General features: G+C 43.7%; 1 pseudogene; it reads left to right on the forward strand.

Moving 5' to 3' along the window:
- The first annotated feature begins 13,188 nt into the window (after window positions 1-13,188).
- LOC112107532 lies at window positions 13,189-14,650 on the forward strand (annotated as a pseudogene).
- The last annotated feature ends 299 nt before the right edge of the window (window positions 14,651-14,949 follow it).

Raw genomic sequence — 14,949 nt, forward strand, 5'->3', positions numbered from 1 at the left:
CAGGCGTCTCATCCCAGTCCTAGTCTCCACCTTTGGGCTCAATGTCCAAGTACCAGTCTCCTTGTCCAGCCAGTCCAAGTTCCCACTTCCCAGCTCCACAACCAATATTTCTATCCTCTCCCCTGCACTGGCTCCCAGTTTTAGTTTCCTTCCCGGGGCTCCTCATATAATCTCAGGCTCCCTGTCCCAGTCTCTTTGCCCAGCCAGTCTCAGTTTTACCACCACCCCAGCTCTTTGTAAGAACTGTTCCCATTTCCCCCCACACTGGTTCTTTCTCCTGGTCTCCTTGTCCAGCCAGTCTCAGCCTCTCTTCTTCCTCACAGTTCCTCTGCTGATCTCAGTGTTGTCCCCCCACATCCATCTGGTTTTCTGTTAACACCTCCCTGTTTTCCTGATCATTTCCCAAACCCAGCCTCCTTGCCTAACCAGTCTCAGCCTCTTCTCACCTTCCTTCCTCTTGGTTCCTAGTCCCAGTTTCTTTCCCTGACCCTTCTCCTGTCCCAGTCTCACCAGACTTCTTGTCCTAAAGTACTCGTTCAACTCCCCCCGACCCCCACCTGGCTTTTATTCCCTCTGCATCGAATCAGATGGCTTCCTGTGTACCAGCAGGCGGTTACTGAGAGCACAAGAGAGACAGGTTCCCTACTCTCAGTCTCATTGCCTGGCTCAACCCTGGCCTAGAGCACTCATTACAGGGACAATCCAGCTTTACCCCTGTAGCTCGGCACTCAAGCATGCTCAGTTGCTCTGTGGTGATGGTCCATGCACTGTCTGGTCAGCACAAGAGCTGTGAGAGGCTCCAATGTGCTTAGGATGGAATTTTTAGAAATACTCAGTGGAGACTTCAATTTTAGTATGTACAACCTGTGATTTTCCCCCCACCCCTCCAATGGTTTATAACTTGGCAAAATTTGAGTGGGTTTTCATGGGGATGGCAAAAGGCACATCCCTAACAGAAAAGGCCATCCTTCTGACAAATTTCAAGTCCCTGTTCCAAAGCATAAGGACACTAGAGCTTCTCAAAAAAAGATCTCACCATAATTTTTCAACATGGGCAAATATTGCATTTTTCCCTAGCCTTGTTCTTGGAAATGCTTTGATCGTTTTGATTGAAATTTACCTGAAAAATTCAGCCTGAGGCACACAGCCAGCCTGAAAAACTTCAGCCCAAATGGTTAAAGTTTGGTAAAGGTATAAGCAACTGAAAATAGGATATTATAATGTGAAGCATCAGGCAACTATCCATGTTGGTGCTACAGCACTGTTTATAATAAAACTTGAAAAAATGCTTAGTGCAGTCCTTATCCACCATATGTTTCCCTTTCTTTTCTGGTGCTAACATTCCCTTAGGACTCAGTCTTCATTTGTCCACCTGCTATCACATGGATAACATTCTCACTGTTTGGAATAGAAATCCACTTACAATTTTTATTGCATGCTTCTTGGATTATTGATTGCTTGTGTATGTCAGCCTTCAATAGCAACTTTTACTTGCTTCAAGCTTAAAAACTTCCTGCAACAGGAATTAAGATCATACACATAGGCAACACCTACACTTTTCTGGATCTATTTCTAAGTGTTTTGGTGCAAGCTAAATCGAGCTCCATAAAATCTACTATACAGTGTTTCTGGTACCGAAAGCAATGCCAGAAATGGTTGGCTTCTGAGAATATTTCTGTAACGTGGAATGGTATATTTGATCTCAACTCCTATTTCTATCAAATAACTTAAGAAAATAGATATACCACTGGCAGTGCAATGGATCAGATTCAGACCATGTATAAGCAGGTGAAGTTCCAGAAGAGTCAAAACAACTGCACCTCTTCCAGATGCTGACCAACCACAGAATGCTTTAGAACATGCAAGTTGTACACATTGCTAAACTTAGGGAAGTGCATCATCATATTACTATTCCCCTCACTTTCCCTCTTCTTGTTGGTTAACACTCACTTGTTGCATCTTGTCAAACTACACTTACAAAAACAGAAGCCTAAAGTTAGGCTTGTAAGTCCATATTTAGCCACCTACCCAGTTTTCTAAAGCTGCCTCCACTGGAGCAGGTGGGATTTGATCAGCACAAAGAATAACATTTTCTATGGCTGGAGAGACCAAACTGCCCCTCTTGGCCAGAATGAGTTCCACAGGAGCCTTTTCTTAAGGCAACATCTGCTTCAAGGAAGGCAGGTTTGCTCTGCCCAGGTCAACTCATCCGTGCAGGGGCTAAGGGAATCTGGGCCGCACCTCCAGGTAGCATAGCCCTGAAGGGAGGGGCAGCCAAATGGCAGGTTAAAAAGTTGGGGGGCCTCAGCCCTGCCCTGTGTAACCAGGACAGCCAGACACCAATAGAGCCAGTCAATAACAAAATAAACTCAGTTGCCAAGACTGTCCAGTCAGAAAGGGAGTGCCCAGCATTGCTGCTTTCTGTTCAGTGGCTGGGAGTGTCCTCTCACCCGGGCACATATATAATTCTGTGGAAATTTTGTTTAGTGACATTTTTGATGCCTTTTGAACGCTTAAATACTTTTCAGCACAGGCTCCGACTTTCCAATGTGCCAGTCAGTGCTCGACGCTCAGCTCTGCCCCAGGCCTCGCCCCCACTCCACTCCTTTCCCCAAGTCCCTACCCTGCTTCCTCCCTGCTTCTTCCTGCTCCGTTCTGCCCCCTTCCCTGAGTGTGCTGCATCCTCGCTCCTCCCCACTCCTCAAGCCTCCTGCACGCTACGAAACAGCTGATCGTGGCAGGCAGGAGGCACGGGGAGGTGCTGATCTGCGGGGTCTGGTGGCTGGGGAGAGGCACTGGGGGAGGGGTAGTGGGCTGATAAGGGGGCTGCCAGTGGGTGCTCAGCACCCACCATTTTTTCCCTGTGGGTGCTCCGGCCCCAGAGCACCCATGGAGTTGGCGCCTATGCTTTTCATGATCTCTCTGGCAACTTCCTGCTATGTGGAGTTGGCAATACTGCGTAAGAGCCACCCAGGGAGAGCCTGGGCCAGTGTGGGAAGCCCTGGACCCTCTGCCTGCTCTGGGTGGCACACCCTGGGGGGGCAGGGATATGGACTGGAAGCTGCTTTCAGGGATTCCAGCCCCTCTCCCTGAGCAGGTGGTGGGTCCGGGGCTCCCCACAGTGGCCTGGGCTCCTTGGGCAGCTCTTACCACTGCCCAGATCTGGCTTCCAGCCTAGCCGGGGGCAGGGCCTTGTGGGGAAGAGGAGGAGCAGGGGTGTTGCCATGGAGAGGGGTGGAGCCTCGTGGTCTCCCCACTTTTACCGATGTTCCAGCGCTCCTGCTAGGGGATCCCCTAAACCAAATTGGCTCGTACCCCTGAATACAGGCCCCATGGGCCCGTTTGTTAATCCACCACTGATCTTACCCTCCCTGCTGATGAATCCAAGGCCCTCAGGTGGTGGTCTGTCCTGCTTCCCAGACATGGCTGGTCCCTGGCATGGAGAGGAGACACCACCGCAGTTTCAGCAGCCAGCAGGTGAGGGCCCAGCTGCTGGCATGTGGCATGATGAAGAGCTGGTCCTGGAAACCGACTGGCCCATTGCTGCCCCCTCCCCCTCCTCCTGGGTCTCCAGCGCCTGTGAAGAAAGTACAGTGCTGACATTAGGACTGACTGGGATCTGGTGCAAGCATGTGAAGAAGTCTGTATGCAAAGCAATTAAAGGAGGTGGCACACATACACCTAAATGCCACTGGGGGGTGGTTGCCACCCCCTGATCTATTCACTTAACTGCTGAGTACCCAACAGCTCCAATCAAGACCAATTAATGGTCATGTGGATTGAAATCCTCTGTTTATCCACAGAAAAGTACAGCATAGAAGCTGAAATGGAATCTTCTCCCTTACTTTCGTGCCACTGCCAATGTGTCACAACGAGGCTCATATCTCGTATCTCATTTCCAGTCCATTAAATTCATATTGTTCATTAAGAGTGAGGGAGTCTAGCAAAAGCAGGAAAAGTCTCACCTGACTCAAGATTTGGCCCAAAGTTAAAATAGCCCAAACCTTGAATTTTTGTGAAGTTCAAAAACATTCCAATAACTTTTCAGTTTTTTAATGTGCCAGCATCAAACTACTTCGAGAGAGAATAGTCACAGTATTTTCTATCCATCCAGACCAAGGAAGAAGCACTAGGTAGCTCGCAAGAAAATCGTCTAGACCAAAGAGGAATAGGTAAGCATTCTGGCTCTGCTGATTATCCACACCTGATCATTTGAAATTCACCCATTACTACTTTGAGAGGAGTGATAGCCCAAAGTACAGGAGTGGGAGGCAGGGTGGCTGAGATCTATTCCTGTTTCTGCCACAGACTTGCTATGTAACCTTGGGCAAGTCAGTGTACCTCTGTAAAATGGAGATAATACTCATATGATAGGAGAAAATAATAGGCACATCACAGAGGCTTTGTTCTCCTCACGCACAACAGGTATTTAGCGTCCTAAATCCTGATTTAGATGCCAAATCTTACACACCCATATTTGAAAGTGGAGCCCATTATTATGGTTATTTGTATAGTATGTAATTTATTCTTGTTACTGAAGCAGCTGCTCCCTTCCCCCTGCTCCTCTCCTAGTTCAGTTTTGTGATTGGCAAAGGAGGCATAAAATATCCTATGAGAACATCATCAATCATACGTATTATCTTCATCTTTTGTTGCTGTTGTTGAGGAGCACTGACAGTTGCAGCGGTAGGTTGTGGAGTCTTATTTGGTTAAACTACTTTGGTGACCCTGCTTTTGTACTTGCACTTACACACAATGATGCCTTATGAAAACACAGCCACACAGTATGCTCTGTGCTGTCCTGGAGGAGGAAATGGCCCAGTCCTAGAGCAGCTTACAGCCTAAGAGGAATGAAACATGGCACAGACTGACTGTGCTGGGTGATGGGAGAATGGAAACATCACAGTGCAGAGTGACTTTAAATATATGTATTCACATGCAGAGAGAACTCAATTTTATATATAGGACATGAATACATCCTGATTTCTGTCATACTATTTCTAAATTAACTTATACAGTTACAAGACCAACAGTCTTACTACTATAGAGGGATGGTGATGGTGAGGTCGGGATTGACTGCTGCATAACTGTGGCTATGCCATGTTTAAACACCAATAGCATGTTGCTTGAGCCAGCTGCATTCAGGGCCTCTCCTGTGGCTTGATGACACATACCCTTCTCACAACAAACAGTAGATTTGTGGTAACGATCAAAAGGCACTTAAAATGCTTGGAATGTGGTTTAGAAACCCGCCTTGGCATCCCGCTTTTCATGTCTTAGCATAAATGCCTCAACTGTTTTTATTGTTCTTGCAACTGCTCGTTTATATCAAATGAAAGAGATTGGGCTGCAGTGTTTGCATTTGACACTACTTGAAACAAGATGTTAAAGTCTTTTTTGATTATGCTGGTAAAATATTTCATATGAATAATGCCAACAGCTGGGTCAAACCTTTTGGTTTTAAATACAAGATTATTCCAGGATCACTAACAGACAGATTCTTTTTTTAGAGAGTTTCTGACAAACTGCCAAGCAGAAAATATGTTACAGAACAGAAATGTAATTTCTGTTTAAGTTACAGTTGTGCCACATCTGTATGCATCTGCAGTTTCCCCCCCCCCACACACACAACTGTAATTTTAAAAGTTTGAATAGTGGAATTTCCCATATTGGATGAAAAGACAAGTAACTATTTTCAACAGGAAAAAAGAACAAGATGAATATGGAATACACTAACAAGCAAATTATTTGAGTATCAACAGCAATGAGCTTAAGGAGCTACAAAAAGACAAATGTCACGTAGTCAGTGAGTGTCCTAAAATATCTATAATTCTGAAAATATCATATAGTTTCAAATTTGGCCTGCCTGATCTTAAAATTCTGTGCATAGTGTTTTCTTAACTTAGATGGTTGCTTTTTCAATTCTATCTCCTTTAGGTCATATTTTGACTATTGATTAGGGGTGATTTTCTCATGTCTTATTGGGGCTAAATTCAATATAAGGATTCACAGCTTTCTTCCTCCTAATGTTCAGATCTTCCTTCACTCTGGAAAGAATCAGGTTTGGCAACCTCACGGTGCATAGGATATGGCCCCCTCTTTCTATGTTATCCATACTAGTTCTCCTTTAAGCAGGCCATTGTTGCTAAATGCTGTCCCAACTTCTGTGTGTTTTATATAACCCATCTCAGTGGTTGTGGTTCAATCTAGGAGGTCATATTTTGAATGGTGAAAGTGTCAAATATATTCCTGACTTCATAGCTAGTACAAACTTTGACTTGACCTAGGCAGTTTATTTGGGCTACTCTAATTTAAGGCTAGGACTCATCCCCTTAAGTTTTTTTTTAAAAATCACCATAAACTCTGCCTACGAATCATTCCTAAATTTAACAATAGCAATTGGGCAAATCTTGAAATTAACATCCAAGCCTCTCAACTACTGTCTTTGGACACATTCTAGAAATAGGCATCACTTATCCGTGGATATGGTATCTTTTTGGTGCCTTTGCTTTCACAGTTACACAATTGTGACAGGCCCTTCTGTGGACCATACATGTTGGGGGGGAGGGGGCGGGAGGGAAAGAGGAAATTAGCACCTGTAAAAAGTTTTGTCACAATCTGGCCCTACATGCCTGTGAAGTGTATTATGTTACATATAATAGCAGAATAACACCAGCCATAAGAATATAAAGTCACATAAAATACCAAATGGACCAAATTCAACCTACTTATAGCTAAACTCATTAATATTAGAGACGTTGGAAAGAAAGTTAAGGGCCAACAGAGGGTGAATTACATATATGACAAATATTCACATATGGAAAAAGTTTTACAGTATGTAACCTGGAAAATAAATCAGGAAAATTATAAACCATCTGGAATATACATCTGAAACACAGGGAAAAAAACAAAACAGGAGGAGCATCTTAAAATAAGGAAATAATACCTAACTCTTAAATAGCACTTCTCACCCATAGATCTCAAAGCACTTTACAATAGAGGTCAGTTTCATTAAGGTCTCCCAGAAGGCCAGTAGCAGAGCCGGGAATAGAACCTACATCTCCTGAGTCTCAGTCCAGTGCTCTGTCTCCTAGGAAACACTGCTTTCCTGACAGCGAAACATGTGGTGCACAGGAACGCTCAGCCTAGCTAATAAAATATGCTTAATTTTTATTATTGGGTACCATATGTAATTTTGTTTCTCTTCTTTGAGATCCGCTCTTCAAGATCTTACTTAGGGTAGGTTGTGCCCTGGTGCCCTCAGGCATGCAGGTAGCATATGGGGAGGGGACACACATAAGCTAGAGTCCTCAGCTGAATGCAGTTGACTCAGGCTGAATACCCCAGTGTGATGGCACCCAATCAGCTGTCTGGATGACTTTCAGGGAGCTAGTGCCAGTTAGGGTACTAAGAGGAAGCATGTTCTGTGCTCCCCAGCCATACTGAGGCTGACCTCTAAAAAGAGTTCTGGGAGAAAGAGAGTCTTCTTACACACACCTCTCTCTGTGTGCCTCTGGATGGGTTGGCTGCAGTCAGACCTTTAGTTTTTTACTCATTCCCTATTCCGACAAAAATTCCCATTCACTCCCCTCCCCCACCACCTTTGATTGCTACTTGTCCTGTTGAAATCTAGGCTCTTTAAAACAAAGGGAAAGTCGTGGTGGCAAACAATGGACTAGGGAGCAGCTAAAAACTAAACAGGTTAATTAGAATGAGATGTGATGTCATCATATTAGTATGTGGCTGATGACACATAATCTTCCTCTCTTCCCTTACCTGGTGTTTTCCCTTTGCCCAATATAAAAAGAAAATTGAAATGCTCTACCAGTTAAACCTGCATGAGATCCTTGTTATCACTTCTTTCTTGATTGGGGAAAAATAGAAATGAATGTAAACCAGATTGATTTGCTAAGATTGAAGTGGATTGACAGGGGTTGTCACAATCAGTAACCAGAATTTGGAAATGCCTATTAGCAAATGCTAGGCCCTTCTGAAAAAATTGCATATCTTCAGGAGACTTAGCATAATTTGAACATACTTCACATACATATTTGCATAATTCAGATACATTAAAAAGTATAGTAAATATGCTAATGCCCTATAAAGAGCAGCTATACGGAAATCCACTAGATTTTCCGTCATAGACAAATGACAGAAACATTGCTGCCACTCAGCCTCTCAGAGCTTTTTTCCAGTGAATTTGCATTATTTCCCTTAGTGACACATCTTTGTGACCTATCTTCAATATATGCGCAGACACTGGGGGAGGGGAGGGCATGTCTTCCCCCCCTCAGAAGATAATTTCATATCCAGAGACCTTATCTCATATCTTAGAGTTGCCACATGTTCAGCATTTACTATAAACTATACATCTAAATGTATAGCTATACTGAACAAATAATTGGGGATACTCTGTGTGTGTGTGTGTGTGTGTGTATGTGTGTGTGTGTGTGTGTGTGTGTGTGTGTGTGTTTGGAAAATAGAATGCTCATGCAAAGATGCATGCTGGTAAGCAGTTTTTTTGACTTTCATAGATTATTCATAGATTAGAAGGGAATCATTGTGATCATCTAGTCTGGCCTTCTGTATAACACAGAACATAAGACCTTCCTGAATTAATTCCAGTGTGAATTAGAGCTATGCCTTTTAGAAAAAACATCCAGTCTTGATTTTTGCCAGTAAAGGAGAATCCATCACAACCTTGAGTTAGTTGTTTCAATGGTTAATTGCCTAGCCTGTTAAAAATGTGGTTAAACTAAACAGATTCCAGGAGCTCAATCATTATAAGGCATTGTCACAGGGTGGCTGACTGGCCACTTAAGGGGAGACGGGCTTCAGTCCACCTGTGACAAGTGTAACTCTCCTCCCCAGGAGGGAAGAATGAAGATCATGTGACCAGCAGGTCAGGTGACCCAATAAGCCGTACAGTAGATGAGGAAGAAGCTTAGAGAGAGACGGGGCTACAGGTGGATGCTGACAGATACAGATGCTGCAAGGAGTGAGAAGGCTCTGCTAGGCCCTGAGTCAGCAGGAGGAAGACACCAGCCGGGAAGGCCTGTGGAGAACACCAAATTCCAGGCAAGAAGAGCAGGAAAACGGACCCCTTAGAACCGGAGCAGAAGAATGCTTGAACACAGAGTAAGAGGCTGTGCCCAGCTTGGGACAGGAACGAAAGAAAGGAACTCTAAAGAGAGGACAGACACACAGCAAGGAGGAGCTAGGCCCAGTGGGAAATGGGGAGAAAACTTTGTAGGTTTGAGTTCTATTTTTGAAAGACTCTGTGCAAGATTTAATAAATTGGACCCAAGAAGGAGAATGTTTTGAATATCTGGAGTGTGTGTACTTTTTAATGGATCCCAAGTAGAAGGGGACATTGAGGCAGGGCACCCTTGGCCAACAAGGAGTGCTACTGGGCAGCTGTACCCTTTTACAGGCTTGTTTTCCATACTTGAATCATTTTTGTGTCTCTTCTCTGAACCCTCTTCAATTTGTCCACATTCTTCTTGAATTGTGGAAGAACTTGACATGGTATTCCAGTAGCAGTTGCACCAGTGCCAAATACAGAGGTGATATAACCTCCTTCTATGCAAGATTCCCATGTTTATACATCTAAGGATTGCATTAGCCCTTTTGTCCTCAGCATTGCACCAGTAGCTTGTGTTAAGGTGATTATCTACCCTGACCCCGCCAAATCTTGTTCTGAGTTACTGCTTTGGAGCGGAATATTGTAAAGAGGGGAAAAGGGAGATTTCTTCTTCTCCTTATGACCATTCAGTAGTGTCATGATCCACGATTGTGTACAGAGGCAAATATCTACACTGCACAAGCAAAGAACTAAAATATTGGTTCTTGAGAAGAAAGATTATGCTTCTTAGCAACTGCTCTGAGTCCATAGGGCTGAATGGAATGTTGACTCTTTTGCTGCACTTAGACGTTAACTTAATACAAATACCACACTCCATTGTCAGTTTAACTGAATTAATATCACTTTGTATGGCAGATACAGAGCAGCCACCTTAATCTGCTACCACGATTCAACTCAACCTACACAGCAGCATAAAACTAAACTGTCTATGAACTGGAATAACCTTTTTGTATTTTTCTCAACTGGGTTTTTCCCAAGAAGTCAACATTTCTGGTGTCTGCTTAGAAACTGTGCATATGCCAAACCTATTCAGTTTTCCTATTAGGCCAAGTTGGAATATTTTACTGTAAATACAGTGCAGAATTGTAGCTATCTATAATTTTTCTTCCACACATGTTCAAAATCTGCTTGATGACTGATAGTACTTTATTTTTCCAACAGCACTACTTTTGTTTGACAGTAATAAATTTAACTCTCCATGGCAAAATCATCTAATGGCTCTAAATACATGGTTAATGCCTTTTGTGTGCCTCTAATTAAAACAAGTGATTATTTTAATATATAGTGCAGAGAGCCTGATTCAACCACTTCAGCATTCAGTGGAAGTTGTATCAGGCCCATAGATAGCGGACCAAGTTGCTCCTACTAAAGACCCAATTTTATATAGTGCTTTTAGTTTTTGTTCTTAGCTAACCCCTTCTAGTGTGTTAAAGTTGTCAGTATTGACTTGCGTAGCTTTCCCCTCCGAGTTTGGAACCCATCTATGGAGGACTTGAGGACCCATGAGGAAATCCTCTTAAAGCACAGCACTTGAGGCAGTTCTGCTGTGGTCAGGGTCGGCAGGGAATGATGGTGCAGAACCAATGTATAGTATCAGAGCTCTAGAAAACCAGGCCTAACAAGAAAAATGTTAAGGAGGCCTCACCCCTGTCACTTGAGAGGGAAGTTGCAAAATGTATCTGCAGTAGGACAATGATGAAGAAATTCCACAAGAGCAAACTAGCAAAGTTTCCTTGATCCTACCTGGGGAATATAAATGAAGAACAGCATTAGAGTCCACTCTCACAACACTCTCACGTCTTATCCAACCCCAGTGAAATGAAAAATTTCTAATATTCCATAAGAAGTAGCAGATCTAACGGACCAGAGTAGTTCATGTCCATCTGGTGCAAACAGCTGGCAGGAAATAAGGTGGTAGAGGGCACAACACTCTATATAGCCTCACTCTCAAAACATTGGTGGACAATAAGATGAAAGGTAGGAGGGGGCACATGTGCACTCTAACAGGTGCTGTTTGGGGAAGGGCTTACCATTGGGCTGCACCATTTGGTGCATCACCCATAAGTGTGAATCTACAGAGTCACCTTGCAGAACTCTGGTCACAAGTAAATAACCTTCTGATCCCTAACTTTCTATAAGTAGTAGTGAGGAATAGTACTTTGTCTTGATATTAGGCAAACCAGTACACGTCATGTAAAATCCTCTTTAGTCCTTAATTTGTGATTAATAGCAACCTACATAATGGTTGGTGTGGCTTCCATTCCTGTCTCATTTTTGTTAAGTATAGACATGTTGTTCCTTCCGTACATAAGTGACTCATTTAACAGGCTCACTCTTGTTTATTGGAACGTTTCTCTGAAAGCATATAGCTTCTCTTCAATTAACAACTTGAGTTAACTTTATACAAGCATCTTAGAATTATACTTTGATAACAGTTACTTTTGACTACAGTTTTTACGGCCTTCATTTAATCAATCTGATGTTTAATAACATTAAGCGCTTGCTTAAGATTACATATGAAGGGCCTGATCCTGATATAAGTTCCAGGCATGTAACTCTTGGCCCTGTATAGTTAGTGTATTGACTCCATTTTATTAGAATATTTTATTTATAGGAAAACCTTCCAGTTCCTAAATAGGATCAGTTGGTATGGTATCACCATGTAACATCCTTCAGGGTTAGAAAAATCTATGCATATTTTATAGCAAGCAAAAATGTTTGAATATTAAACTGTGCACAAGGCAGATGTCTTAGCTATTGGGTAATACATTGAAAGTTCTTCACGGACCATGGAATCCTGCAGTTGAAATTTCTGGTGAAGACAATGGGAGTTTTGCCTCTGCAAGGACTAGGCAAAGACTAGAGGATTAAGCCCCAAATCAGCAATTCAGTGCTGCTAACCAGCCTATAAAACCTATTTTTGCTTTGAGAGCTTTTTAAAGAAGGGTGTTAAAGCCTGTTTATTTTATAACAACGATAAATTATTAATAGAGTACAGTATTTTGTCAATACATAATTAACATAATGTTTCAATTAATTTTATGCATCCAGGTTGTTTAATCTTGCTTTAAAGCACTACAGAATCTATCATGCACTGGCAGTCATCACACATTAATATTTCTGTGTAAAATACAGAAAACAAATGTGCTTCCAAGCAGCAGGGGAAGGCTTAAGGTGTGTTCAAGGGCGTGGGTATGGAATTACAGTGTGTCTCACTCCACACTGACTTCTCTGGGAAATATGCTGCATTCCATAGTACAGTTCAAGCATAAAGATGCCACAACTGGTTTGCCATGTTTAAGCAACAGCTTAAGCAACTTTGCAATTTTTTGTTTTCTCACTCATAGGTATTCATGTAACAGTTTGGAATGTTCTGTATTTATTACCACCCTGGGGTTTACAGTTACAATCCAGGAATGAGATTTTTCACCCCTGGGCCAGTCCCTGTAGGCTGGGTAAAAGGTCCAAAGTGAGATAAAAGGCTCTAAAAGCCCCAGATGCAGCCAGGGAAGAATTTCCCAGTGCAGGAGCTGAGGAGGACAGTCTTTGCAAGTCCCAGTGTAGAGGGCATGCCAGGGTTGTGGGAGAGTTGTAAAGGGGTAGTGAAGAGGCGGTCTAAATTATGAAAAGGGCTGTTCTGGCCTCCTGAGTAGCCCAGAATTGGGAGTGAACACAGGGGACTTAAAAGCCACCTTAGCTTCCCCTCTCTGTGTTGCACGTTTTGTGCTGTGCCAGAATCTCACCCAAGGTTCCTTTCTTTGGTCTTATGCAATCAGCCCTCAGTGTGGACCTCATATCATTTGAGGATAACACTACACTAAACGCTGGGCCCATGTTGTCAATACCCACTGAGCAGATACACACATCTGTTGTAAAAGTAGCACTAATGGGCACATATAGGCACTATATTTAAATCAAAGGGGCTTGCGTGCGGTTCTGAGATGCCTGTTAAATTGAATATCTGCCTAGCACAGCATCTTTCAGGAAGACTGCACTGCTTTAAGGCTAGGAGACTATGACAATAATCATAGGGGACTGTTCACTCTGAATTCTAAACTTGTGCCTTGCCCAGAACGGCTGCAGGAATCGGAAACTTGAATCAATGTTATCGGATGAGTTAGAATCCAAACCAGAGCTGCTGGTTCAGTTTGTTTAGAACACGTCTATTCCACTGGGACAAGGGCTGGTGGAATCAGAACCTAAGGGCATCACCTGTCTCTCCTCCTTCCTGTTACTGAGACCTCACAGTGCAACAGACTGATGTTGCCAGATGATTTTCCAAGTCACACTAACTCCAACAAAGATGTTCGTTTTTCTGCTGTCTCGAGAAACCTTCAGGTAAATTTAGGCCCTGACGGCGAGGAGACAAGAGCACAAACCGTACAGAAACCACCTGAGCTCCTGTCAAGTCCAGAGTCTTCAAGTTTATTGCAAGACCTCCAGCCCAGTGACAGCACTTCCTTTATTCTCCTCAACGTAACAAGAGCAGGCCTGGGCTGTCCAGCAGAGCACCTGGTGTTCGTTCAGGATGAAGCAGAGGATTCTGGGAATGACTTTCTCTCCCATGACAGCACAGACAGCAGTACCCCATGGTTTCTATGAGTGCAGGAATTGGCCCATGATAATTTGATTGCTGCCACTCGAGCACAGCTCACCAAGAACGCCAAAGCAAGCAATAATGGTGAAAGTGTTCATCTTTGCTTGGGAGATGGGCAGCCAAAAGATTCGAGCCCCATCCCTCACCTGTCCCACGTAGAGAAGAAGCTGAAGTGCACCATTGAGGGCTATGATCGGACATTTGTGTGGCCAGCCCACTTCAAATATCATTTAAAAACTCACAGGCATGATTGTTCCTTCACCTGCCCAGCAGAAGGCTGTGGGAAAAGCTTCTGTGTCCTGCAAAGGCTGAAGGTGCACATGCTAACTCACCACGGTGAGAAACCATTTGTCTGCACTGAGGTGGGCTGTGGGAAGCAGTTCACAATCGCTGGGAATCTGAAGTAGCACCTACGGATTCACACTGGGGAAAAGCCCTTCCTGTATGAGGCACAAGGATGTGATTGTTCCTTTGCTGAATACTCCAGCCTTCGGAAACACCTGGTTGTGCACTCAGGAGTGAAGCCCCATCAATGCCATATCTGTGGGAAGACATTTTCCCAGAGTAGTAGCCCAAATGTGCATATGAGAAAGCACCACTCCAGAATTGGAGCTGCTGGGAGCAGAGAACGAGAGCAACCGGAGTCGCTGCTGGGCAGCAGTTTGCTGGAGGAAGCAGCTGTGCATAGTAAGAATCTGATCTCCATGAATTCTCAGCCTCGTCTTGGCGTGAAGTCTCTGCACCTGCCAGATACTGAGTCTATTATTGGAGTACAGGAGGAGGTTCTTGATGAAGCAACACCAGGTGCCCTCCAATCAGCACCTGATGTGGTTTTGTCACAGTCTCATCACCTGGTCACCATGTCAACAGGGAGACACTCCTATGGGGTGTCTACTTTACTACAGTAAATCTACAGTTACAAAAGGAAGAAGAAACCAATGATCTAGTAAGAGAAGACACAGGATATAAAGATAGAGAACAGACTTCTGCATGCAGATCTCTTAAAGGAGAGATGCAGGTCCTGAATCCTGAGTACATACTGAGCAGGCAGCTTACTTTTCATGACTTGCTGCAACAAAAACTAAACTGTCGTCCAGAATGAGAGAGGAGATGTAGAACATGAGAGTTCCTGGTTACTGAAGCAGATTCCTGAAGCTAAATTCAGGCGGCAGTAATCACGTTGGACTGACAAGTGGAACTTCCTAAA

Source organism: Terrapene carolina, unplaced genomic scaffold, assembly GCF_002925995.2.
Source record: "Terrapene carolina triunguis isolate 2854851 unplaced genomic scaffold, T_m_triunguis-2.0 Scaffold68, whole genome shotgun sequence".
Lineage (NCBI taxonomy): Eukaryota > Metazoa > Chordata > Testudines > Emydidae > Terrapene > Terrapene triunguis.